We start from the raw sequence: 26,938 nt of genomic DNA, 5'->3' as shown, positions 1-26,938 counted from the left end.
CGTTTGATTCCTCTTTTCTTGTTTATTATTTTTTTTCTTTTTCGGCAGCAGTTTTTCAGCGGTTTGGTACTGGTTTTCTCCAGGTCCCTGTTTATTCTCGGAGTGACAAACAGTGCTCATATTCAGCCAGTTTGTGACATGGCTAACTTTTTGCTGGGTCAGGAAAACTAACCATTTTGAAATCTCACCAGAACAGAATGGCCAGGGTCAAGAAGTATAAAGTGCTAGGGCAAGTCTGTGCATTGATTGTCACCTTGCTGCAGATTGATTATACTTTTTAGAAATAGACTTGGAACCTGGACGCTTTTTGGTTGACTTGGTGTGTTAATATATTAAGTGAACTTGGTGATGATGCTTTAGTGATCCATGGATAATGTTTGCTGAAGACATGTTTTGCTTTATTTTATTCGTCTTTTTATGTATATATTGTAATTTTATAACATTATTAATATATAACATAATTTTATAACATTATTAATAGCTTTTAATGTGATTTTGTGTTCATGTCATCTCTCTCTCTTCACTGAGTAGTGATGATGCTGAATTTTTTAGCCACTAATCACTGCTCCTGATTGATTTTTTTGTTGATTCAGGTAGGAAGATAACAGACAGACACACAAAGTAGATGGAGGCAAGTGTAGTAAATTTTGAGCAACTTCTATTTCTGTAAAAACACAGTTTGAAATGTAAAAACTCTAAAATATTTTGTGGCTATTACGCTAAGAAGTACCACAGGTTTCACCATCCCCAAACTCATCCTGATTCTGTCATGCTGACTGCAAAACTATAGTAAACTTCAGTGCATTGTCCTACATGTTACATTGAGTTGTCTTTGAATGTGTGATATAGAATGAGATTATTCAGTGTGACAACACTTAACCTAACATAATCCAGTTCAGTGCACTGAGAAGTAGAATGATGGATTATTTTACTAGAATGGGTACCCATCTATTGTCACTCTAGTTACCACAGAGTACCTGGATAGGAGTATAAGAACAAAGGAATTGTCCTATGAGACAGACCAATGGTCCATTTAGCCCAGTATCCTGTCTGTGACAGTGGCCAGAACCAGATCTTTCAGATGAAGATACAGTATTTTCCATCCTATTTCTTAGCATTTTAACAATTAGTTGCTTGCATTTGTATTGGTAAGAGGAGGTACTTATATAGAGTGAAACAATGGACTGTGTACATAAAGAGAATTTATAGTTTAAAAAAAAGAAGCCTAAGCAAAATGCACAAAAGTATGCAAATAAACAGTTAAGGGAAAGTAGGAACAGTTAATAGAATCTATTAACTATATTATGTTAATGGGCACCTGAGACACTGATATGTGGAGGTATATGAAGAACAGTTACCAACTATAAGAATCATCTTAACTTTTTTCTCTGTTAGAATTTTTTATAGTTTATAATTTTGACCCTCTGTAGCTTAGGGTCTGCATTTCTTCTCCTTGTTCTTCATCCTAAGTGGGACTTTTGCTTACATGAGGAATTATTCTTTTCTAAACTTTGGAGTTTGTTTTTTCCATTGGCTCAACAGGCACATTGCAGAAACTATGCTTTTGTCCGAAGGGATGAGAATTTTTACCATTATTATTTGATTCTGTATCCATCCAAGTGGTTTAATGCAGTGGATTTATATCTTTTAAATACGTAGATTTAGAGGATGCAATAGGTATATTTTATAAACTGAATCAGTTGGTAAGTATTGTACTTATTGAGCCTGCATGCTCCAGTGATGTGCAGTGAGTAATTTTTGGTTGAAATGAAGATATGTGTTGAAATGTCTTTTTATTCTGATTGCTTGGGGCAACTATTTTTAAAGCTCCAGTCTTGTATCTGATAGTGCTCTGGCAGACCCCTGCACCTGTGGGGAGCCCAGTTGCTTTAGGCCCAGTCCACTCACTTGCTATCAGTTGTAGTATTGGGGCCTAAAATTATAAAACTGATAATATGCGGACATTTTAAGGGAAATCCTTAATTTATTATGATCCCCAGTCATTTCATTTATTGGGATATATTTTTCTTTGTTGTTTTATAGTTTTCGATCTCTAGATCCTATGACTTTCTTTTTTGTTATTTGATTGTTTTTATCAAAAATTCATAGCAGACATTGTCCACTTTCTTAGGTCCTAAAATAAGTAATGAAAACCATCATAAAACCAGGACTTGAAATTGATTTCTTGAGTTTAAGATATCTGAGGTCTTCAGGGATCAGTATCCTTTACTCTGTCATACACACATGTATGCTGCTGCCATAAAAATAAATAACTAAAGCTCTTTTTAAGGTCTAGTTTGTGAAAAAAGATGAAACATTTATTGGCTAATGTATTTTGGACATTATATTTTTGAAGCTTTATTTGATGCCTTGTGTCTCATAAAATAAAAATTACGAGACTGAAGTCCGTAATCAAAAGAAAAAGGGCTCAGTGTGTCACTCTATTGCCAAGAATACATGCTTCTGGTTAAAATCGGCCTGCTCTCTAATGTGCTTCTGTTAATTTTGAATGATAGCTAATGAATCAAAAATTGATAGGCCCAAAAGATGGATTTTTCATCTGGCTCTCCTTTGTGGTTCAGTGCTTCAGTGCATGGATAATCTTTTAGAGCCCAGTGGTTGGAATCTAATGCTCAGGTGTGGATTACAAATCACAAGCTGTTCTCTGAATTCTTTAACTTGCAGCGGCTATGTATCTTCAGTGAATGCTAGAATAATGCTCAAGGACACAAATTTTGGATTTTACATATGAATAGGATGTTCTAAAGAGGGACAGAAAAATGATAGAATTTTTTTTCCATTATGAATATCATAGGGTTTCCTGAAGGTAAGTCACTTTCAGTCCTGGGTCAGCTTGCTTGCTACATTGCATTTTCAGCTCCCGCCAATCCCACCAGGTGCCGCTGTAATGCAGTGATGGTTAAGAGACCTAAAAGGAAATGTAAAGATATACAATCCAAAATTACGGAATAATACAAATCAAAGGGCAAAGGAAATTGCAGCGTGTGCTCTGTGACCTGACCAAGTCAATGTGAGTCACAAAGGGAACCTTGATTAATCTGGAGTGATCTCCTAAATATGAGAGGTAATACTGCACAACAGAATATTGTACCTGCTCAGATACAGATTGGTGCAGTGTAGCCATATCACAGCAGCGGTTTGATGAGAAGGGAAAGGAAACTGAAGATTCAAGCCACCGCAATAGATCAGAAATGATTTACAAAGGACTGGCTAAGTGGCCTAGAGATAAAGTTATGCCTCTCCAAGTATGAGGTTCATATTTAAATCCCAAAGGTCATACATTGTGTTGTCTGACTGAGGATGGTGGAGAAGAGGCAAGGATGTTCTTCATTATTCAGCATCAGAAATGACAATTAGGCAGGAAGGAAACTGCATAAGGAGAAATCATGGCATAAATTGAAAGATGGCGTTCTACCAGGCACCCCACTGATTTCATGTGGGCTCCTGATTTCATGGCTCTGCCAGATTGCTCCTGCATAGCAATGCCCCATCCTTTATCTGTGTGGTGAGAGAGGAGGTTGTATGGCACAGTTGAGGAAGATGTCATATACTGCATGTGGGGTTAGACACACCTGGTGCTGCATTGCCATGGCCAAAGAAGGAAGAAAAAAAGAGAGAAACAGTTATGTGTTGATGTAATATACTTGTGTTTCTCCAAGGCATGTAACTTAGCACTGCGTGACATTTTATTTAAAAAAAAAAATAACAACTTGCATTGTATGGAATTAACAGGGCACATATAAGATTAAAAACTGGCTGGCTGAGAGATCTCAAAATGTTGTTGCTAATGGGGAAATATCATTGAGTGGGGCTTTTTCTAGTGGGGTCCACCAGGGATCTTAGTCCAATGGTATTTAATATCTTCAGATCTAGATTATGATGGCAGATGACATAAAGATTGGTGGGGTAGTAAATAATTAGGAGGACAGGTTGCTGTTTGCAGAGTGGTCTAAATCACCTAGTGTAACAAGTCTGGCCTTCTCCCTAGTTGATAATGGACCCACAGCCATGCCCAGAGTAGGGTAGCCAGCTGTCTAATTCTAGAAAACCGAACCCCCCTGCCCCACCCACTGCCCCCCCATCCCTGAGGCCCCACCCTGCACTGCCCCTTCCAGAGGCCCCGCCCCCACTCACTCCATCCCCCCTCTCTCCATCACTTGCTCTCCCCCACCCTTACTCATGTACTCATTTTCACTGCAAGGCCCAAACAGGTATATTTATTGTTTTGACAGATGTATTATGCTAATTTCAGGTTTTGTTTGTTACAGGAAGCTAGAGCTGGCAGCAAAATAGTCAAAAAGGGTAATTTAAAAAAAAAAAGAAATTTCACAAAGGTTTTCATGATTCTTTCCCACCCTCTTCCCATTTTTCGTAACCAGCTCCATGCTTTTTGTTCCCTAACATTATTTGTAATTTTATGTGTGGAATTAGGACCACACATTATCACAGCTGCAGTGGGTTCATTGAAGGCCCACTCCTGAAGCCCAAATACAAATCCATAGAGCACAACTACAGAAATGCATACCAGTCCAGATACCTATATAAATAAATCGGTAGAAACTGATTCCCACAGCTACATGCAAATACATGTGTGTTCATGTGTACACATCTAGCATGCACTAACACGTATACTTATTTATTATTTATTTATTATTACATTTATTATTACATTTATTTATTATTACAATTATTGTTTTGTGCCTAGAGACCGCAACTAAGATCAGGGCTCCAGGGTGATAGGTGCTGGACATATACATAAAAAGAGAGAGTCTGCAACAAAGAGTTGATAACGCTGCTAGACAAAGGTGGGGAGAAATGTATGATACATTGGCTCTTCTGCAATTACTAGTCGTCTACATTCACTTTTTAAGAAATAATACATTTCTTTTAGAGTTCCCTTCTCTTTTAAAAACTTGTTAGGAATTGAATACACACATTTTATGTCATCAGTTTTTTTGTGCACAAGCCAGCAAAAGGAACAAAAGTCAGAGTTAGGCTGAAAATTTTATTCACACAGGTATACACACATGTGGCAATACATGCACCTCCTTACACAGAGATGGGGATACATACCTCCAACTCCTGGGTGCTGGTGCTTTGGCGACAGACCTTGAGCCCAGTCACAGAACGAGCGTGAGGAGGAGAAGCAGGCTGGCAGCAGCGGGAGAGGCGCGTGCCACAACCCCTCAACAGCCACCTGCTAGGCGTGCTAGTTTGTCCCCTGCCCTGGCCAATGGGAGCTGCGCCTGTGGGCGGGGGGCAGCACGCTTACCCCCCTGGTTGCCCCTAAGCGTAGGAGCCGGAGGTGGGACATGCTGGCTGCTTCCTGGGAGCCATGCGGCGGCTAGCAGGGAGCCTGCCAGCCCTGCTGTGTGGCATTGCCAGCCGGACAGTCAACGGCCTGGTCTGTGGTGCTTCACTGGAGCTGCCAGGGTCCCTTTTCGACCGGGTATTCTGGTTGAAAACCGTACACCTGGTCACCCTAACCCAGAGTGTCTTTCCAGACAATTTTATTTTCTTAAATATAATCAAAACCAAAACCAGTTCCTAACCCCGCAGGGTACAGCCCCTATGGGGTTTTCTCCTTTACCTTTCAACCCTTCCTGTTTTCAGGCTTCTGCAGGAATCTTTCATGCTCTGTTCCCTGAGTACCACCACCCAGGTCTTTCTCCTTGGTGGGCCCTTTTTCCCCAGCAGGTTCCTACTGCTTCCTCTCCTAGAAACTTCTTGTAGCTCCCTTGCATTGCTTCATCAAATGTCTCCCAGCAGGTTGAGATGGCGTTCTGCCCAGGGGACTCAGTCACTTCTTCTTTTTTAGCATATGCGTAATGTGCCTCAGGTGGCACGTGACCAGGATTCATCACCGAATTTGGTCTGCTGAGTTGGATCATTAGCTTCCCCGGGCCAGGCTGGATGCTGGTGGGGAGCGCAATATGAACGCCGATCCATGCCCCCCACCCAGAGAGCTTCCTGCTTCTGGTCTGTCTCCCAATTCCCTGGGAGCTGGCAGTGAGAGGCCCATGTCTGCTTTCTTTGCCTAGGGAGGCTACTGATATTAAACTGGACAGTCTTCTTTTTGAGAGGTTTGTCCTCTGTGCTGTACTCGGAAACAACTGGACGTAGTTTTGTCTGGTATCAGATGGGAGATGCTGCTTTGCCCCCTCCAGCTCTTAAAAATGGCACCCATCCAATGTGACATGACCTCACACACACCATGCGTATGACATCATACTAGTGGAGGTGGGGTGCTCTTAAAGATGGTGTCCCTTGTGTAGCGTGACCTCACTGTGAGGGCAGGGTCCTGCCATTCATGGAAGAAGCAGACTGTCCAATATTCTGGGAACATGTGAGTAGCCATCTTATCTCTTACCCCTTTTTGTCTGACTCTCCAGCCTGGTTCACGCTGGCTTCTCCCTCTCTATCATCCAGGTACCTTTTCTTATAGCCCTAGTGATGGTCAGCTGATGATCAGGCACAGGTGCACTGGCCTTGCTACCTCTTAAAGGGCCAGTGCCAACCTGTGATACTGGTTAAATGGTCACAATCCAACAAAATATGTTTTAATATAGCCAAATAAGATCATACGTATGGGAACAAAGAATGCAGATTATACCTACAGGGTAGGAGACTCTATCTTGAAAGCAGTGTCTCAGAGAAGGACCTAGAGGTCATTGTAGATAATCACCTTAGCATGTGCTGTCAGTGCAGGGCTGTGACAAAAAGGGCTAATGCAATCCTTAGATGTATAAAGAGAGTATCAAGCATCAGTGGAAGTCATCTTGTCTCTGCACACAGCAGTGGTAAGACCTCTGCTAGAATATTGTGTCCAGTTCTGATGTCCATGCTTCAAGAAGGATGTATAAATACTGGAGATAATTTAAAGGCGGGCCATAAAAATGATCTAGGGGGCTGGAAAATAAGCCTCATAATGTGAGGCTTAAGGAGCTCCAATTACTCCGTTTATCAAAGAGAAGGTTGAGAGATGACAATCTCTGGTCATTATAAGTACTTACAGATAGAAAAGATAACTTCTTCAAGTGCTGGTCTCTAGGTCTATTCCACTGCGGGTGTGCATGCACTCCAAGCACCTGAAGTCTGAGAATTCTTGGAAGCAGTGTCCCTTATGTGCCCTTGATCACCTCGTGTTTTTAACCAAGGAGTGGACCAACTGTCTTTCCAGTTCTCAATAGGGCAGAGAAAAACACTATTTCATTCCAGCTAAGGGAGTGGAATTTCTCTTTACCCACCTTGTGCCGAACTCTCTGAACATCCAGGCTGCCACAGAGAGATCTAGACATAATCATCCTAAATCCACTCCTGACAAAAAAGCTAAATGTCTAGACCTGTTGAGAAGAAAAGTCTTTACATCTGCTAGCCTTCGTTTTCTTACAGCGAATTATCAAGTGCTGCTGGCTAAATATGACTGTCTAAATTATTCCAAATTCTCTTGGTGTGATAGCTTGTCTAACAGTCTGTGAATTTGGAATTTGAAAACTACTTGTTGTTCCTTGGGAATCTAACAAGTAGCAGATTCAAGCTGTCTGATTCCTGAGGTAAAATAGTAAGGGAGGGGAGACAATAACTGGTTGGAGGAAAGAATGGGCTTTGTATTAGTTATGAGCAACCCCCCAAAAGGTTTGGGTCCACCTCTTGTGCAGCCTATGCCAAGATATAGCATCTTCCCAACTTGCCTTTCCTATGTAGGTCTGACCCTTTACCTTTAATGAACAACCACATGCCCAGCAGATCACTTGTTTCTCTACTGGGCCCAGAATGTTTTCTCCTTTCAAAGATGGTAATAATCTGGGATTCCTCCATTAGTTATGTCCCAGAATATATTATTCAGCTTTAGCAGAAGCAAAATTCCAGAGATGCAGATGAAGTGAGAAACTAGCCTGTGTCCACCAGCAAAACTGGAGATGTGCTAGTCTGTGATATATTTCATCAACAAGAATGGGGTTAGTGTCATGGCTATGGAAGTAGTAGAAAGGATTGAAGAAAGCTTAAATCAACTGGATTGAACTGGAGTCTCTGATAGTTCAGTTTGGCAGGAGGGTTAAGATTGAAGTTAATTCTTTCTTGAGAGAAGCAGGATTTAAATGTTCCTGGAGCACTGCTCCCATTGAGGGTTTTTTGGGGGGGGATCTATTTTCAAGTCCAAGTCCAAGACTTGCCAACTCTGCTTTTTCAACTTGCTTACTCCGGTCTGAAACACCCAAACACAGTGGAGTCCCTGTGGAGGAACTGGATCTAAGATCTGCAGAACAAGAATTCTGGAGTCCTTAAGAATTTATTGAAACTAAATTTTTCTCACACACCCTCGTAAAGCCTCTTTATATCACCCTTCGCAGGAGCTATCTCCATGTATCCAGTTTATGGTTATGTCTACACTTTGAGATGGGAGTGTGAGTGTAACACACTCATGATAGCTCTCTCATCAAGCTAGTGCACTAAAAATAGAGAGTAGCTGTGGCAGTGCAAGTTGCAGGAGGGTCTAGTCGCTCCAAGTATGTATACATCCATGTATCCTACATACTTTGTTGGGCTGGCTAGACCCTCCCATGTCTACATTCCGTTTTTAGTGCTCTGGCTTGATGACCGCTAAAGTGAGTGTGTCTCCTTGATCTGGGAATCACTCACCAAGTTCAAAGTGTAGGCACGCTCTATGGGTGATGGCTTTGTCTTTACATACAGCAGATAGTTTTTGGCAGATAATATAAACTATCATGTGAACTCAAATATTAACAAACTCAGAAATTATCCATTGTGACCGGGTTGGGCCAGATGGCTATAGGAGATTGATAGAAGGCAGATATATTAGCCCCAGGTTAAGTAGGTCCCTTTTCCCTGGGTAAGGTAACAGGGAAGATTCCAGAACAATCAGGAACCTTCTGGAAACAATTAAGACAGACAGGCTGATTAGAACTCCTGCAGCCAATCAAGAGGCTGCTAGAATCAATTAAGGCAGGCTAATCAGGGCACCTGGGTTTAAATAGGAGCTCACTTCAGTTTGTGGTGCGCGTGTGAGGAGCTGGGAGCAAGAGGCACTAGGAGCTGAGAGTGAGAACACATACTGTTGGAGGACTGAGGAGTACAAGCATTATCAGACACCAGGAGGAAGGTCCTATGATGAGGATAAAGAAGGTGTTGGGAGGAGGCCATGGGGAAGTAGCCCAGGGAGTTGTAGCTGTCGCACAGCTGTTCCAGGAGGCACTCTAGACAGCTGCATTCCACAGGGCCCTGGGCTGGAACCCGGAATAGAGGGCGGGCCCGGGTTCCCCCCAAATCCTCCAAACTCCTGGTCAGACACAGGAGGAGTCAACCTGGACTGTGAATTCAGAAAAACGACCAAGCTGAGGGCTGCCTTGAAGCTCCAAGGTGAGCAAATCTGCCAATAAGCACAAGACCCACCAAGGTAGAGCAGAAACTTTGTCACACCATGCACTGGTCTGAAACTAGTGAATTTGCACCTTGTTAATTAATGTTGGATATTTACAGCTTGCAAAATGCCCAGTGCATTGGGAATTTCATTAAACTTCAGTAGACGTACTTTCTCACATTGCCTTGCCCATTTTCATAGAATTGCAAATCTTAATGCACCCTCCAGTCCTTATATATGTATCAGACAGCTGCACTTGAAACTATGAGCCTGTGTGTAACATCTTTTCCCATAATTCTATTTAGTATACAGTATTTTGACAAAATTATCTGTGACGAACCACCCCATCAGTGAATTTAACTGCTTACATGTTAACAGTTCATGTCCTTAGACTTGGAAGATCCTCCATAGTATTAGTAACTGGATTGAAGTTGGCTTGAAAAATGGTTAGTTCTCACTGGGATTTCTAGGGCCATGGCTTCTAGGCTATTGACATAATGCAATAATCAAATCATTGCTTTTTGGAGACTCGAGTTCTCATACGCACACTGTACATTAAAAAGAAAACATCACGTGTTCATTTTAACGGTTAAGAATGGTGGTTAAGCTTTATACTGGAAGCCTGACAATGGGGCATGCAGAACTTAAAAAACTTTAAAGCTGAAAGCAAAATTGAGTTAGAACCTAGGAGTATGTAATAAATGTAGCCTGCTAAACAGAATAGGTGGGATATTTGCATGAACACATTTTAAATAAAAATGTTTAAAAAAATTATTTTTTTGCCCTGATGAAAGACTACTAGTGTTCTCGATTTGCTAATGATGCTTCAGAACGTGTTCAGATGCCAGACATTCATGACTGTGTGCAGAAACTGGGGCCAGATCCTCATCTGGTGTGAATCAGCATGGCTTCTTCTTCAGTGGAGCACCAGCTGAGGAACTAGCCTATAAGATCTGTGATGTTATAGAATATATTCTGTGGCCTGTCTAGGGAACTTGGAAGAGCCAGTGGACTTCGCAAAGGTTTTTTTTTGACGGTTGATTGGACCTCACTATATCTAACTAATGCCTGATTAGCAGGGAGCATTCATTACATATCTCTGGAATTAACTCAAGTTTGTTTTCATCAGTGATTTTTCTTTTAAGAAATCATGTGGCTTTGGTATCATTCCTTATTGCCCTTTGAATACCTAGTTCTCTTTATCTTTTCTGTTTCTGTCTTTCTTTTTTGTTGTCAGTAAGTGAGTAGAAGTTGCAGCATCTGGGTGCATATATATATATATACATATACAAATATAAATATACATATTTACTTCAGTATGTTAATGTATATAGAATTTACTTTATATATATTTACTTCAGTATGTTAATGTATATAGAATTGTAATAAAAATATTTTCTGAAATAATTTTATGACAGAATCCTTCTAATTAATTATAATCTCTCTGCTAAAGAAAGTCCCATTCTTTGCCTTCCAGCTACCGCAAACATCTTTTAGACACCATAACTTAAATGAAAAATTACTGTTGTATTGTAACACGCAAAAGGCCTGGCTAGGGAAGATCCCTGGTAAAGCATCCTTTGGGTGATGTTTGCCTCTACAGTTCTTGAACTTTTAAAAGTAAAATGGTTTGAGTTCCTAGATTACTATTAAAGGCACTAGGTCACATTCATCCATGGTATTAAATGAGTGCAGCTGCATCCACTTATACTAGGGCTGCATTTGTCCCATGGTTGGCAAATACTAAGCCAAAAATATGCCTAGCTTTATGTGCATGGGGAAAAGCTCTCTCACTCACAGGGGTCAGAGAGCCTCCACATTACCCTACACACTACTCTGAATAGGTCATCCATTGGGGTGCATTTGGGACAGTTGTAGAAAGTGGATACAGTGGCCCCACACATACCTCCTGCAGTTATGGAAAGGAATTAGCTGTGTTTAGTTTCCTGAACAAAGCCTATTTACTTACACTTTGTGAGGAGATAAACAAATCTCACCGACTGAAAGATGAGGCCCAAGAATGTTGCAGTTCTCACTTCAGCAAAACTCAAATGTGGATTCAGTGGAGGTTTTGCCTCAGAAGGGTCTGCAGATTATGGCCTGTAGAACCTAACAACTTTTCTGATTTTATTTTCTGAAGCCAATGATGTCCATAACTTCAGTATTCGTGAATCTAAAGTATTTGATGGGGTTTGCCATAGGATTCCAACTAAGCTACCTAATGGAGAAGCTATGGAAAATGTATATTAATGAGAATATTAATGTGCCCACTTCATACTGAAACCAGGTTTGACAATGTTTATGTAGCCTAAGGCCTGAAGGATGATGATAGAAAGAACAGATTGTTTAGCTGAGAGCAAAGTTAAAACATGTCATGCCTGTGTTTCTGTTCACTGGTTTTAACATTTTGTGCAGTCACTGTGCTATAGGAATCATATTGTGCATCTATAGGTGGATAATTTCTTATCCACAATCTCTCTGTATGGAAGTATAACTGTACAGAAAACACAAGGTCGCTCTTCATTGCAGAGAAACCAATTAGAGCACAGCTTATTACACACCTGAGATTCTAAATGAAAAATGTTCAGATAAAAGGTTCTTGATCAACAAAATGTGAAAAAACCTTTCAGTTTTAGTCCACTTGGATTTGGGTAATGTGACTCTCCTTAGTTCAGAGAGGGTGTAATCTTTTCATAGAATCATAGAATATCAGGGTTGGAAGGGACCTCAGGAGGTCATCTAGTCCAACCCCCTGCTCAAAGCAGGACCAATCCCCAATCAAATCATCCCAGCCAAGGCTTTGTCAAGCCTGACCTTAAAAACTTCCAAGGAAGGAGATTCTACCACCTCCCTAGGTAACGCATTCCAGTGTTTCACCACCCTCCTAGTGAAAGTTTTTCCTAATATCCAATCTAAACCTCCCCCACTGCAACTTGAGACCATTACTCCTTGTCCTGTCCTCTTCTACCACTGAGAATAGTCTAGAACCATCCTCTCTGGAACCACCTCTCAGGTAGTTGAAAGCAGCTATCAAATCCCCCCTCATTCTTCTCTTCTGCAGACTAAACAATCCCAGTTCCCTCAGCCTCTCCTCATAAGTCATGTGTTCCAGACCCCTAATCATTTTTGTTGCCCTTCGCTGGACTCTCTCCAATTTATCCACATCCTTCTTGTAGTGTGGGGCCCAAAACTGGACACAGTACTCCAGATGAGGCCTCACCAATATCGAATAGAGGGGAACGATCACGTCCTTCGATCTGCTGGCAATGCCCCTACTTATACATCCCAAAATGCCGTGAGCCTTCTTGGCAACAAGGGCACACTGCTGACTCATATCCAGCTTCTCGTCCACTGTAACCTCTAGGTCCTTTTCCGCAGAACTGCTGCCTAGCCATTCGGTCCCTAGTCTGTAGCTGTGCATTGGGTTCTTCCGTCCTAAGTGCAGGACCCTGCACTTATCCTTATTGAACCTCATCAGATTTCTTTTGGCCCAATCCTCCAATTTGTCTAGGTCCCTCTGTATCCTATCTCTGCCCTCCAGCGTATCTACCACTCCTCCCAGTTTAGTATCATCCGCAAATTTGCTGAGAGTGCAATCCACACCATCCTCCAGATCATTTATGAAGATATTGAACAAAACCGGCCTGAGGACCGACCCCTGGGGCACTCCACTTGACACCGGCTGCCAACTAGACATGGAGCCATTGATCACTACCCGTTGAGCCCGACAATCTAGCCAACTTTCTACCCACCTTATAGTACATTCATCCAGCCCATACTTCTTTAACTTGCTAACAAGAATACTGTGGGAGACCGTGTCAAAAGCTTTGCTAAAGTCAAGAAACAATACATCCACTGCTTTCCCTTCATCCACAGAATCAGTAATCTCATCATAGAAGGCGATTAGATTAGTCAGGCATGACCTTCCCTTGGTGAATCCATGCTGACTGTTCCTGATCACTTTCCTGTCGTGTAAGTGCTTCAGGATTGATTCCTTGAGGACCTGCTCCATGATTTTTCCGGGGACTGAGGTGAGGCTGACTGGCCTGTAGTTCCCAGGATCCTCCTTCTTCCCTTTTTTAAAGATTGGCACTACATTAGCCTTTTTCCAGTCATCTGGGACTTCCCCCGTTCGCCATGAGTTTTCAAAGATAATGGCCAATGGCTCTGCAATCACATCCGCCAATTCCTTTAGCACTCTCGGATGCAACTCGTCCGGCCCCATGGACTTGTGCACGTCCAGCTTTTCTAAATAGTCCCTAACCACCTCTTTCTCCACAGAGGGCTGGCCATCTACTCCCCATGTTGCGATGCCCAGTGCAGCAGTCTGGGAGCTGTCCTTGTTCGTGAAGACAGAGGCAAAAAAACCATTGAGCACATTAGCTTTTTCCACATCCTCTGTCACTAGGTTGCCTCCCTCATTCAGTAAGGGGCCCACACTTTCCTTGGCTTTCTTCTTGTTGCCAACATACCTGAAGAAACCCTTCTTGTTACTCTTGACATCTCTTGCTAGCTGCAGCTCCAGGTGCGATTTGGCCCTCCTGATTTCATTCGTACATGCCCGAGCAATATTTTTATACTCTTCCCTGGTCATATGTCCAACCTTCCACTTCTTGTAAGCTTCTTTTTTCCACCAGAGTACTCTCTGTTTGGCATGAGGACTACACCTACTCTATCATGTGAAAAGGCAACTGTGAAATAAGTTTTTTTCTCTTTCTTTCAGGATTGAGGGGGAGGTTCACTTCACTATGGGCTATATCATAGCCTCATCTCCCAAGCAGCTGCATAGTGTGAATGGCAGGAGTACAGAGACTCTACATCTCTCTTCTGCAGCCTATGTAAGGGCTAGCCAGAATGGAATCTTTGCGCTTGGGGCTGATAATGGAAGTAAACTCATAAAAAATATGCTTAGAAAGGAGCAGGCAGTAGCTGGAGCTGGGGCTTAACCTTCTTAGCATCAGGCAATGTAGCTGTGGCTCTATATCATTCCTAGTTCATAACGGTGGCTCGATGCCCCGATCTAGGCCTATAAGAGATCGTTCCATTCTCAGCATGGTTTAGTAGGTTTCTTCAAAGCAGGGGGTGGGAGTTGTCCTGAATTTGTTTGCAGTGTTTTGTTCTGAAACTGCAAAACTGATTGCATTTAGGATTTTGATCTTGGCCACCAGACATGTCAGTGCACAGCCAAGCCCTTAATTCTAATCCATAATTACTTGTTATGTAGCTTTCTTCAGTAGTTCCATGCCCCTCCGATTAAAGCATATTTATCTTGCTCTGTAAGACCAATGCATTGGAGAAATAGATCTAGTTACTGTAAAAATATTTTTTGTAATAATTCTGATTGGGTTTCTCCTTCCTTCAAGAGATGCTAACTGTAATATGTATCCCTCAAAATGAATAATTTCCACATCTTGTAGTAAGGAGAATGAGTCCAAACTCTGGGAGCTTCTATTAGAGTTTTTTTCAGTGCCAGAAGTGACATAAATTTATTTGCACATGCATACATTTACACAGAAATAAATGGATTAATAGATAGTGTAGATAGAATGAAAGAACGCTGCTCTTTTAAATTGAAGTGCTTGTCACGGACGTTAATTTAGATGTAGTATTAGCAAGGCTCTTTAAAGGTCAGGTTTCCCCTGGAGCATTAGTTTACCCAGGACATTTTTACAGATGATGTGCTACAGATGTAATGCATCTAATAACTACATTTTGGCTTCATCTACTTGATTAATCAAATACCTTTCTTCTCAAAACTGAGCATTCTATGACATGTCATACGTGTGATGTGGGAAGACAGCCTGTTAATACTGTGTCAACCAGAACTGATATTTTGTTAGAGGTGTGTTAAAAGGGTGGAGGAAAAAAAGCTACAGGTCATTTATTGTATAAGAGTGGACTACTGCTCCTGAAAATAGGAGAGAGACAAGGTAGGTAAGGTAATATCTTTTATTGGTCCTACCTGTCTTGTTTCTCACATATCCTGGGACCAACACAGCTACAACTCTGAAAATAGGGTCTATCCATTGCTTAATGAAGGGGAAAATGGTTATGAATGGCAGTTTCTCTCTGTGTGGAAAGTGGCAGTCTCAGGATGCCTGGTGCTTGGTGTTTTCAGTGGATGAACAGCATGAATACTATAGGGACAGATGGGTTGCAAACTGATCACATTGGGCACAAAAGCATACTGTATACCGCCAAATTATATCTTCTGGATTCATGCAAAGTCATAGGTGGTTAAGTGCATTGTTATCACAAAGAGAGAGCATAATTCCTGCAATTATCTTCTGTCCTCCTGCTAACAAGGATCCTTAACATGTTTTGCTGGCTCTTACAGGCTGAATGTGAATACGGTAGTTGACTGGAAACCAGAAAGGGTCCATTCCTGTGATTAGTAGGATTGTTTTCCTCATAAGAAATGGTTTGTTTTCCCTATTTTACATGGACACGACTATGTTGTAACACCACTCTGGGCTCTAAGCTATTGCTGTTTGAACATATTCTACCCTTGTCAATGGAAATTTTACTTAAAGATCCAGAGTAAAATATGACCTATTCTCAGTAATGAATCAGAATCTGAATTCTTGGTCAAATTGCAGCAGCATGGGCCCATAGATAGGGCACTGGATGGGGAGTCAGGAAACCTGGGTTCTCCTCTTCTTTCTGCCATGGTCTCTCTGTGTGACCTTGGGCATATTGCTTGCCCTTTTTGTATCTAGGTTTTCCATCTGTAGAATAGGCTTATTGACACTTACCAACCTTTTGTAAGGCCCTCTCAGATCTTTTGATAAAACGTTCTATAGAAGTGCTCTGTATTTGTTATCAGTTTTGTGCTTTTTGTGGGGCAAATGCTATCCATGGCTGTAACCTCTGCTGCAATGTGAGGTCTGAAAGGCAGGAGAATGGGTGTGAATCCACTGGATTGGGAGTGGGTTCTGTGTACTTGACAAAAGGGATCTGCATCCTCTTCTGAGTTGTGACACTGTTCTTGGTCAGGTACTATAGTAGAACCTCAGTTACGAACACTAAAGTAACGAACTGACCAGTCAACCACACACCTCATTTGGAACTGGCAGTATGCAATCAAGCAGCAGCAGAGACAAGGGGGGGCAGGAAAAAATGCAAACACAGTACAGTGTTAAATGCAAACTACTAAAACAATAAAGGGACAGCAGCATTTTTTTCTGCATAGTAAAATTTCGAAGCTGTATTAAGTCAATGATCAGTTGTAAACTTTTGAAAGAACTATAACATTTTGTTCAGTTACGAACATTTCAGAGTTACACACAACCTCCATTCCCAAGGTGTTTGTAACTCTGAGGTTCTACTGTATCATTGATTCAATCAGTGGGTTTTTGGCAGGTCAAGTTGGTTGCTCTGTCAGCACCGATCCCACTGGCCAGTTTCCCTCACCCACGTGCCCTGTGTAGGGATGTAAGTTCAGAGACTGTTGCATCTCTGAGGCTATGTCTACACTACAGCTGGGATAGATGCTCTGAGATAGATCCACTGGCGGTCGATTTAGCGGGTCTCATGAAGACCCGCCAGATCGACAACAGATCACTCTGCAGTCGACGCCTGTACTCTAGCCCCAATGAGAAGAGTAAGGTAAATCAATGGGAGAGTTTCTCCCGTCGACCCCCAGCAGTGTAGACCCCGCAGTAACTTGACTCCAGCTACGTTTTCACGTAGCTGGAGTGGCGTAGTGTAGGTCGATTTACCACGGTATCATAGACGTAGCCTATGTTTGTGGGATAACATGGGATTAGGATTTTGTGCTCTGAAAAGCACTCCTGCACCAACCCCGTTTATTCAGGTATGCTGTAGTGGAGAGGATTTGACTGTCTCTCTCCTTTGTCCAAACTGCATTCTTAGAAATCAGAGGCAAAATACAAACTTTCCTTTATGTTTATTCCTGTAATTGCCTCTTGTGTGTGTATAACCGTAAAACAGCATCATGCTTGAAGATCTTTAAGCAGTTCTGCTCCTGCAGCCTAGGAGCTGTTGGTATAAAAACCCATTTAAATACTGAAACTGTTTCCGAATTTAAAGAGTTTTGAACTTATGATTGATTTTAAAAGTGATCCTCATTTTAAACATCAAAAGGGAATAAACAGTGTCTTGTTCTGATATTGAACTAGTTTTAAAGTTAAATGACTTGAACAGTCTCATAGGAAACTGTATTCTCATTTCAACCCCTAAATTCTCATGCACGTTTTAGTGTGCCTCATTTGAGCATGGTGCTGCAGTGTTTCCTTAGCCTGCACACTGAGCGAGAGGTTCTGTGCCCGTACTGTAGTCTGATATGATTTCTATTAGCTGATTTAAAAGAAAATGCATTGAAAATACTGAATCCAATCTAATATTTTTTCAGGCTAATGGAAGTTCAGCAGAAAGATATCATAAGAAAAGAATTAGGATAGCTATCTTAAGAGGGAGGGAGAGATTTAAAAAAAAATTGACATAAAGATATGGTAAATGAAGTATGGGATGAAGAGAGAGCGCTATATAATTGGTGAAGACTGGTCTGTGGGATTGGCTTATCCACACATGAACCATTATTTAGAATTGCTCGCCAAACTCCTTTTAATTTTTTTGGTGGTTTTCTTTCTTTGGCTTATATGCCTCAAAAATTGACTATTTGTGTAATTCATGTAACGTACACACTGTCCTATATTAGTAAATGCTGTTTAGCCTGTGCACTTGGGTTTGTCCTGGTGTTCTGGCTCAGTCCTCTCATTAAATAATATACAGCCAATGGAAAGTCTTACATTGGAAGCACCAAGAGCTACATTTGAGGACTAGATAAAGTATAAAATGAGTAATGTGTGCGCTCCTGTCTTACTGACCTTAACATTAACATTCCTTGTATGGCTTATCTTCAAGCTTGCTTTTCACTTTACTGACACTTGAAGGCATAATTACTTTAATTGAATAATTGATAGCCACTTGAGCATATTCTCTGTATTCCTTTTTCTTTAGCATGGGCCCAGAATAATGGATCAACATGACATTGCTGTTACTCTAAGCTTGACCCAGTCCACTTGGAGTTTGGCTTAGGTAAGGAGTAGGAGAAACTGTAGATGATGTCCCAATGCTGGTATTTCTGTTCAGATAGGGCTTATGAAGCAAGGGTTTTCAGCAAACAGAAACTGATTTATTATAGCTGGGACTTTCCTGTAGTGAAAAATATTTTTGGTGAAGCCACTATTATTATTGGAATGTATCATTAGGACTACTGGTGCAAGAGTTGAAGCTAAATTGTACATGTAATATTAGGTGGGAGTCTGGACTAATTCATCTCTATTTGTTTCCATTTCTTGAACACACAATGGACTTGGTTTTCATGGAAATTTACTCTGTTGCCTCTAGTTTAAGTCTGAACCAGTCACTAAAACGTATTAACATTCCCTTAAGAAAAGGATTGTGACTTTTTGGGGCCCTGTGACATTTTTTTCAAGGTCACTAGGGCACTTATTTGAAATATTTGTTTCGAGATGAGTGGATCACTAGTTGACGCAATCAAAAAACAAACAAACCCCATAGCCTTAGTGCACACAGAAAGGTCAGGTTTCAGAGTAGCAGCCGTGTTAGTCTGTATCCTCAAAAAGAAAAGGAGTACTTGTGGCACCTTAGAGACTAACAAATTTATTTGAGCGTAAGCTTTCGTGAGCTACAACTCACTGCATCGGATGCATGTAGTGGGAAATACAGTGGGGAGATTAATATACACAGAGAACATGAAACAGTGGGTGTTACCGTACACACTGTAACAAGAGTGATCAGGTAAGGTGAGCTATTATCAGCAGGAGAGCGGGATGGGGTGGGGGGAAACTTTTGTATTGATAATCAAGGTGGGCCATTTCCAAGAAACAGTGGGGGGGGGAATAAACATGGGGAAATAGAACTATTTCCCCATGTTTATTCCCCCGCCCCCTCCCCCCCCACTGTTTCTCACACGTTCTTGTCAACTGCTGGAAATGGCCCACCTTGATAATCAATACAAAAGTTTCCCCCCACCCCATCCCGCTCTCCTGCTGATAATAGCTCACCTTACCTGATCACTCTTGTTACAGTGTGTACGGTAACACCCACTGTTTCATGTTCTCTGTGTATATTAATCTCCCCACTGTATTTTCCACTACATGCATCCGATGCAGTGAGTTGTAGCTCACGAAAGCTTACGCTCAAATAAATTTGTTAGTCTCTAAGGTGCCACAAGTACTCCTTTTCTTTTTACAGACAGGTCACTTGCTTTTGAATGTTACCATCATATACAAACTAGTAGGGAATTGGTAGAGCCTTTCTCAGGAGAGTCTTAATTTAATTCAGACAGACTTGGGAAATTGTGATAGATATGGAAATTTGAGTAACAGGCATTTTCTAAAAGAATAATTTGATTGGCTGAAATAAGTTGCAGTTGTGAGGCTCTCTGTTAAAACACCCATGATAAGGACTCAATAGCCAATTAGTCCAAAATAATTATGGCATTTTTTTTCATAAAAGCAATAACTTCAGAAAACTATTAGACGGAACAGCCAAACAGCTTCTGTGGTTGAAGGTGTACAGCAAATAGGTATCAAGTGACTATCACTTGTGAATTATTACATATTTTCCTGTCTGTTAGCTACATCCTCTCCCTGGTGCAAAATCAGTAAATGGGCTTTTTGCCGGAAGGTTACACACAAGTCAGGAGAAAAGGGGGCTGAACTCTGCCCTTTGCTCAGTGACTGATATTGCTGCGTTGTGGCAGCTGAGGGGGCTGCTGGCAAATGAATCTACAAGTATGTGCTATGCCCTAGCACTTCTTCTGGCCCAACTGTAGCCTCTCTCAAAAACTCCTGTACGATTAAAATGATTTAGCCCTGTGGACTTCTTACAGGTTGTTGATCCCCTGGACAGTTCTGTAGATTTTGCTTCTCCAGTGCTGAGAAGAATTGTGCCATTTCTTTTGTAATCAGGCATTGCACAACCCTTATCTTGACTAAAGGATGTGATCCTATGAGCCTTGCAGCTACTATTAGTGTTAGTGACAATAAACTGCAGAAACAGAAGGTGGAGACTTACATCAACAGCACTGCAGCTAGTCTTTTCCAACAAATTTACAGGACATGAGTGTGACATTCAGTGAATGCAGAGAGCACTGTATTTGTTACTGTTATTTTTTTTCTTTTACTGGGTTGGTCTTTAGAAATACTCAGTTTGTTTTTAGGTATACTGATCTATGAGAGTATTGAGCACATAATCCTATAGATCATGGACACTGAGGTGCACCATAAAAGGCTGGATCCTCAGCTGCAGTAAATCAGCACAGCTCTGTAGGCTTCACTGGAGTTCTGCTGATATCCGCTGAAGAACTGGCCTGAAGTGTTACTTTACCAGTCAGAATACCTAGGGTAGATAAAAATGATAGTGAGAGAGACTTTGTTCCTAGCAAGCTCAGGAATGAATAAGGAGTAGCTTGAAATTCTAGAGAGGGTATAATTGAGGACATTTTAAGGAAAGATCAGCACAGCTTTGCCAAAATGGAACATCAGTTGTGTTGAGTGCAGTCTCTAAGTAAGGCCTGGGGGCCCTGGTAAATCACACACGACCATGCTGCATGTCACTGAGTCTTGGAGCTCAGTTCAGGCCCAGGGGCTGTTTGGAAAGATGGATCTGTTTGTGATAACCAAACAACAGTGACATGTTGTTCTAATGAAGTCTATGAAAGAAAATGCAGAAATATGATGTATGGATCTTGCAACCTTAATTTAACCTTAGTGAAGTTTTTTTTGTGTGTGTGGGAATATATATCATATTGTATGGCTGAATGTGATCCATTGAATGGTTTATGGATATGCTCCTCCAGGGGGTGTTACACACTCACTACTGAATGCTACATTTTGCATTTGGATCTCTGATTTAACGGAAAACGTGCAAAAACTGATTCATCCAGCCAATTCTCTACTGGTTATACATCTGAGGCTCAGGATCTTCATTTGTTACTTTAATATTATTGTAAATGTTGTAGACATATGGCTTGTTTTTTTTTTTAAATGTAAAGGTCTCCATTTCAAATAAGCAATGAAAAATCTAAAGAAACAAAACAAAGAATTACAAGGTTCTGACAGAAATTTTGATTGTACTAGTGGCTGCAGAACTGCCTGCTTGAAACAGTAGCCTATGAAGAATTTATGTAGTTTGCAAAATCCACTTACTTTTGCTCTCATTTTCCCTCTTTTTTGTGGACCAGCCACTTCAAGTGCAGGAGCTATGCATATCTAGAGATATGGTGCTTTTTGTTGGATGCTGGAATGGGATGGATTAATAGTTTAGTTTAATTTCTCGTTGTCCCTTTCATGCTTTAGGAGATTCACAACAGAAGGCCGAATAGACCCCTAGTGTCTAATGCTGGCCAGTGGTGATTATCATCATTGTCCAAATTATGACGTTTTATAATGCCCACAAGTGTGCTACGTGCTTCACAGAAAGTGTGTAAATGATAAGTTCCTGATTCAGAGAGTTTACAGTTGAAGTGGTAGGACTGACAAACAAGTAAGGCTATAACCCACCGAGAAAAGAAAGAACATTGAGGAGGAACATGGGTTGTCGATAAAGGATAAGGCCGTTACTCAGGTCACACATCTTAGAGGGTAAAATGTGGTGTGTATGAAATACTCACTTTTTTTTTTTTTTGTACAGTGCTGCAGAGTGATTGGAGTGAGAGAGAGACTTGACAAATAGTATTGGCAGTCCAAAAATAAAAAGCATTGTGTAGTAAACATGGAGATGTCTGAGAGAAAGAGATTAAAAGGTGTACCAAGGTTGACATCATTGGCAAAGTGGAAAGGGCAAGGGAAATGTAAAAGGAGACCGGGTCAGAAATATATACTGGAACTACTATAGTGTGGCACTTGCTTCTCTGCATTGCCTTAGGCAGCTCCCTTAGCTTTCACTGGAAGATTTAATTATTGCTGTATTGGCGCAGTGTGATCACCGTAGAAAAATCCCATTGTCTGATATAAACACTGAATAAAGCAAGGTAGAGTGGGAGTGTAATCCTTAACAGGTGCAGAGAAGAGCTACTAGATGATCAGAGTAATGGAAAACCTACCTTATAAAATAGAGTCAAAGAGCTTGGCTTGTTCAGCTTAACCAAAAAATAAACTGAGGGGAGATATGATTACTCTCTATAAATACATCAGAGGGCTAAATACGAGGGAGGGAGAAGAGTTATTTAAATTAAGCCCCAATGCTGACACAAAAACAAATGGATATAAACTGACCATCAACATGTTTAAGCTTGAAATTAGATGAAGATTTCTAACCATCAGAGGAGTAAAGTTCTGGAACAGCCTTCCAAGGGGAGCAGTGGGGGCAAAAAACCTAACTGGCTTCAAGACTGAGCTTGATAAATTTGCGGAGGGGATGGCATGATGAGAGTGCTTACAATGGCATCTAGCTGATCTGCGACTGCTAGCAGCAAATGTCTCCAATGGCTGGTGATGGGATGCTAGATGGGCTGGGCTCTGAGTTACTACAGATGAGTCTTTCCCAGGTGTCTGGCTGGTGGGTCTTGCCCACGTGTTCAGGGTCTAACTGATCATCATGTTTGAGTTTGGGAAGGAATTTCTCCCTGGGTCAGATTGGCAGACACCCTGTAGTTTTTGTTTTTTTTTTTGCCTTCCTCTGCAGCACTGGACATGGGTCACTTGTAGGTTTAAACTGGTGTAAATGGTGGATTCTCTGTAACTTGAAGTCTTTAAGTCATGATTTGAGTTCTTCAGTAATTCAGCCAAAGGTTGTGGGTCTATCACAGGAGTGGGTGGGTGAGGTTCTGTGGCCTGCAATGTGCAGGAGGTCAGACTAAGTGATCATGATGGTCCCTTAATGTCTGAGAGTCTAATTATGAGTTTCCATGGTCTCTTCTGGATTTGTATCTAAAACGTAACATTACTCAAACATATTTTTCTTTTTTCTTTTTACCAGTTTTTTAAAAATAAAAGCAAAGAAAGAAGAAAATAGTTTGAATGGAAGGGTCCAAGATTCCTTTGTTGTGTGAATCATTGAGACCAGAGTGGGCAATCACTGATTCAGGTATGTTATAGTTGATCATATCAATTTGTATTATTGGGAATCATTAATACATGTATAATTGACAGTGGAAACCATGAGGGCTGTAAGTGTGAGGTGCTTATTTATAAGAAAGGATTAAGCACTGTTTGGATAATACAGCTGAGAGCTCCATGCTGAGCCAACAGGCTAGGCTCTCGGCACTGGGCAGCCGGGCTCCCCGCTGGGAGCTCTATGCCGAGCTCGCAGCCCCCCACACTATCCCACTTAAATTGGTACAAGCACTTCTTGGTGAGGGTGTGCACCATTGGCAGAAGGAGCGTTGTATGGACATGAAAAATCGCAGTAATTAGTGCAGGGGATTTATGTCGACCTAACACAGGTTGACTTAATTGTGTAGTGTAGACAAGACCTTAGTGTTAAGGCTCCACCTAGAAGGAAGCAAAGGCCTTGTAAGGAATTGTCCTGCCCTTGGGAAGGGCAAAAAATAGTGGAAGAAAAGGGAAAACTGGAGGAGGGGATGAAAAAGCAGAGGAAAGGAAAATAAAGGACAAGGAAGTTGCAGAATAACAGTACTTGCAGGGTCATTACTTATCATGTCTTTCCTAAACATTTTAAACCCTTCAAACTACAAGCAAAAGGTGAGAAAATTCCCCACCTCCCTATACAGATAAAATCCCAAAATTAAAACTCTGAACATTTCTACAGAGATCAAACTATAGATTCAGATTTCTAGAAAAAATGTTTCATAATGAAGCCTAGGAAACCAACCAGAAAATTCTGTGCAAAATATACATAAATTATATACTTTTCTGAAATAGTGTGGAATAATATTGTAGGTCATCGTTTCATCTGAATGTTGGTTATATAATTTTCCCAGGTGAGGAACACTGACTATTTTGCATGCAAAACAATTGATTAGGACAGTGGTTCCCAAACTTGTTCCACTGCTTGTGCAGGGAAAGCTCCTGGCGGGCCCGGCCGGTTTGTTTACCTGCCGCGTCCGCAGGTTCGGCCGATCACGGCTCCCAGTGGCTGCGGTTCGCTGCTCCAGGCCAATGAGAGCCGCTGGAAGCGGCGCAGGCCGAGGGACATACTGGCCATTTCCTCACTGCCTTTTTTTTGTAGCGAGAGGAGATGCTTTTTCCCATATTTTGGAAGCTTCTTGAGTAGAAGTAGTATTAGAGTGAGATTGTGTCGCTTCATTGTACTGTAGTTCATTTAGTCCCAGGTGTACTATGTGTGTGTTCGGTCTAAGAGAGGGCATGGGAGTCCTGCCAAGTGCTTCAGTTTTTCTTGGCTCCCTGCCTGAGTGCTACATTTTTCTAACTTGTGAAATGAATTTCAACTTGTAACCTGTGGCACTTTCAAGGTCATAATTGGAAGGTGTCAGGTGTGCTTTAAGAATTGCTCAACAAGTACAGGGTCTATTAAAAAAAAGTTCCTTTTTTTAAAATTGCTGGCTTACAAATAGCTCAAAAGCAAACTAGCATGAACTCTTCAACACCTCTCCAAATTCAACAAAACTGACATTTATAGCTTTATTGTAGCGGAGACATGGCATTTGGATTCAGATTGTTTGGACTGCAGAGCGTCAGTGTAAATAGCTATGATTGACTTTTGTATGGAGCACATCTGGAAGCAATTTATGGCATTCCAGCTAGATTAAAGCATGTTTTAAAGGAATTTCACCGGCTCTTTTTTTCTAGCTATGGTGAATAAAGTTTCAAAGAAGGTTTAGCTGCTGTTCCTGTTAATGTGGACTGTAGTGAAGTCAAACTAAGGGCAAATGGAACCCCCCATCCCCCAGTTAGTGTATTTTTTTTTCAAAATAGAAAAACATTGAAGTGAGTAGTATTGGATCATTTTCTTCTTACTGAAAAGCATCTGGGATAAGATAAAGCATCTGACACCAGGATGCTGTTATACACTGAAAATAAGTAAACTAAACCTTGATTAATGGGCTGGAGGAATTGACTTACGAGGAAAGATTTATTAAAAAAAAACAAAAAAAAAAAAACCCCTAAATATTGGCTAATGACGACTAATTGTTTATCTACATCTGAATGATGTAAATACCAAAAAGGGAGAGGAATTGTTTAGTGTATTTCAATGAGGCATAATTAGTATAATATGAAAAAATTATACTAAAGAAAATTTAAGCTGAATATGAAGGAAAGTTTCTTAATGGCTTAATCTATTGCACTTTGTCACACAAGGGAACTGGGAGAAGCCTCATTTATTGAGTCACTGAAAACCGCACTAACTGCTGTAGGATACAGTAGATTGTCAGGAAAGTCTGGCAACAAAATAGGCCAGTTGACCTCATAAATCTTTTCCGGTTCTGATACCTGTAAAAATGTATTTTAAAATGTAACTTGCCCGTTTCGTTAAAACATTTTTCTTAACTGATGAGCTGTAAATTGCACCACCAAAAATTGCTAAAATGTGTAATATAGCATGCAAGATTCAGCCGAGGAAAATTAGCTGTCCATGGAATTCTAATTCACAGGGATTTCCCCCTCCTCCCCCCCATGTTGTATGTGTGCATTGAAACTGTTGGCCTATGTTTGCTTGTGCTTTCGATTAACAGAGTGAGTGTGGCAGATTGTTTTTTGCTCCATCACATTTAATATAAAACATAACGTCAAATGAGAAGTCTAAGAATTATGAACCCCATCTCTTCAAATATTATAAGCAAAGGAGACCTGAGCTGTCTGTAAGGTTAACACCATTGGTGGGGGAGAGCAGAGGATGGGGGATTGTAAATGTGAACTGAAAGTACTCCATTCTTTGGACCTACCTTCAAGGGTTATAAGATGCAGGAACAAGAAAACAGAAACTGAACCTGCTTAGCCATATTGAATATAATCCTGAATGAATCCGGGGACAGATTCTGCGGGAACACACTTTGTGGTGGGGCGGGGGCCTAGTACGAGAATTAAGGCAATGAAGTCAAAGGCACCTGAGTGGCAGAGCAAGGTGGAATGTAGCTTTGACACACTGGATCAGCTGGGAGACTAGGTGAAAGTACTCTGTAGTTGTTTCCGTTTTTTAAAAATTCACTGTAACTATAATTTAGGGCCTGTCTACCTACGGATATTCAGAAAAGTTAACATGAATCTACTGAAAGTGTGAAGTTAATGCTTAGAAATTCAGGTTTGTTAAACCCTCATGTAGATGCTTAGGAGTAATATGGCCTTAATTCTCTGTAATTTAAGCCTCCTTCAAGGATTCTAGATGATCAGATTCAGAACCTTTTTTGGCCTTTAAATCTATGAACATCCTTTTGTGGTCAAGTTCGTACTACAAATGGATGCAACAATGTGCCATCCACAGAGACTGTATCCAGAATTTTGCTGCACAGTTGCACAGAATGAGAGCATTCACATAGGATTTTAACTCACTTTAATTTATATGCATTGATGTCACACCTTTAGTTGATTTGCCTTAAGTTTCTTGAGTGTCCCCATGTAGACTTGA

The 26,938-nt window shown here is 41.1% G+C and overlaps 1 protein-coding gene across 1 annotated transcript in view; it reads left to right on the top strand.

Moving 5' to 3' along the window:
• The window catches only part of RARB (retinoic acid receptor beta), a 497,859-nt gene that overhangs the window by 96,519 nt on the left and 374,402 nt on the right, over positions 1–26,938 (top strand). The window contains exon 3 of the mRNA XM_074945645.1: positions 23,372–23,479. The gene's annotated coding sequence lies outside the window, so the exon portion shown is untranslated. The remainder of the gene's footprint in view (positions 1–23,371; positions 23,480–26,938) is intronic.

The sequence above is a fragment of the Natator depressus genome, chromosome 2, assembly GCF_965152275.1.
Source record: "Natator depressus isolate rNatDep1 chromosome 2, rNatDep2.hap1, whole genome shotgun sequence".
NCBI lineage: Eukaryota > Metazoa > Chordata > Testudines > Cheloniidae > Natator > Natator depressus.
Note: the sequence above shows the minus strand (reverse complement) of the source record. Positions and strands in the feature narration are given on the sequence as shown.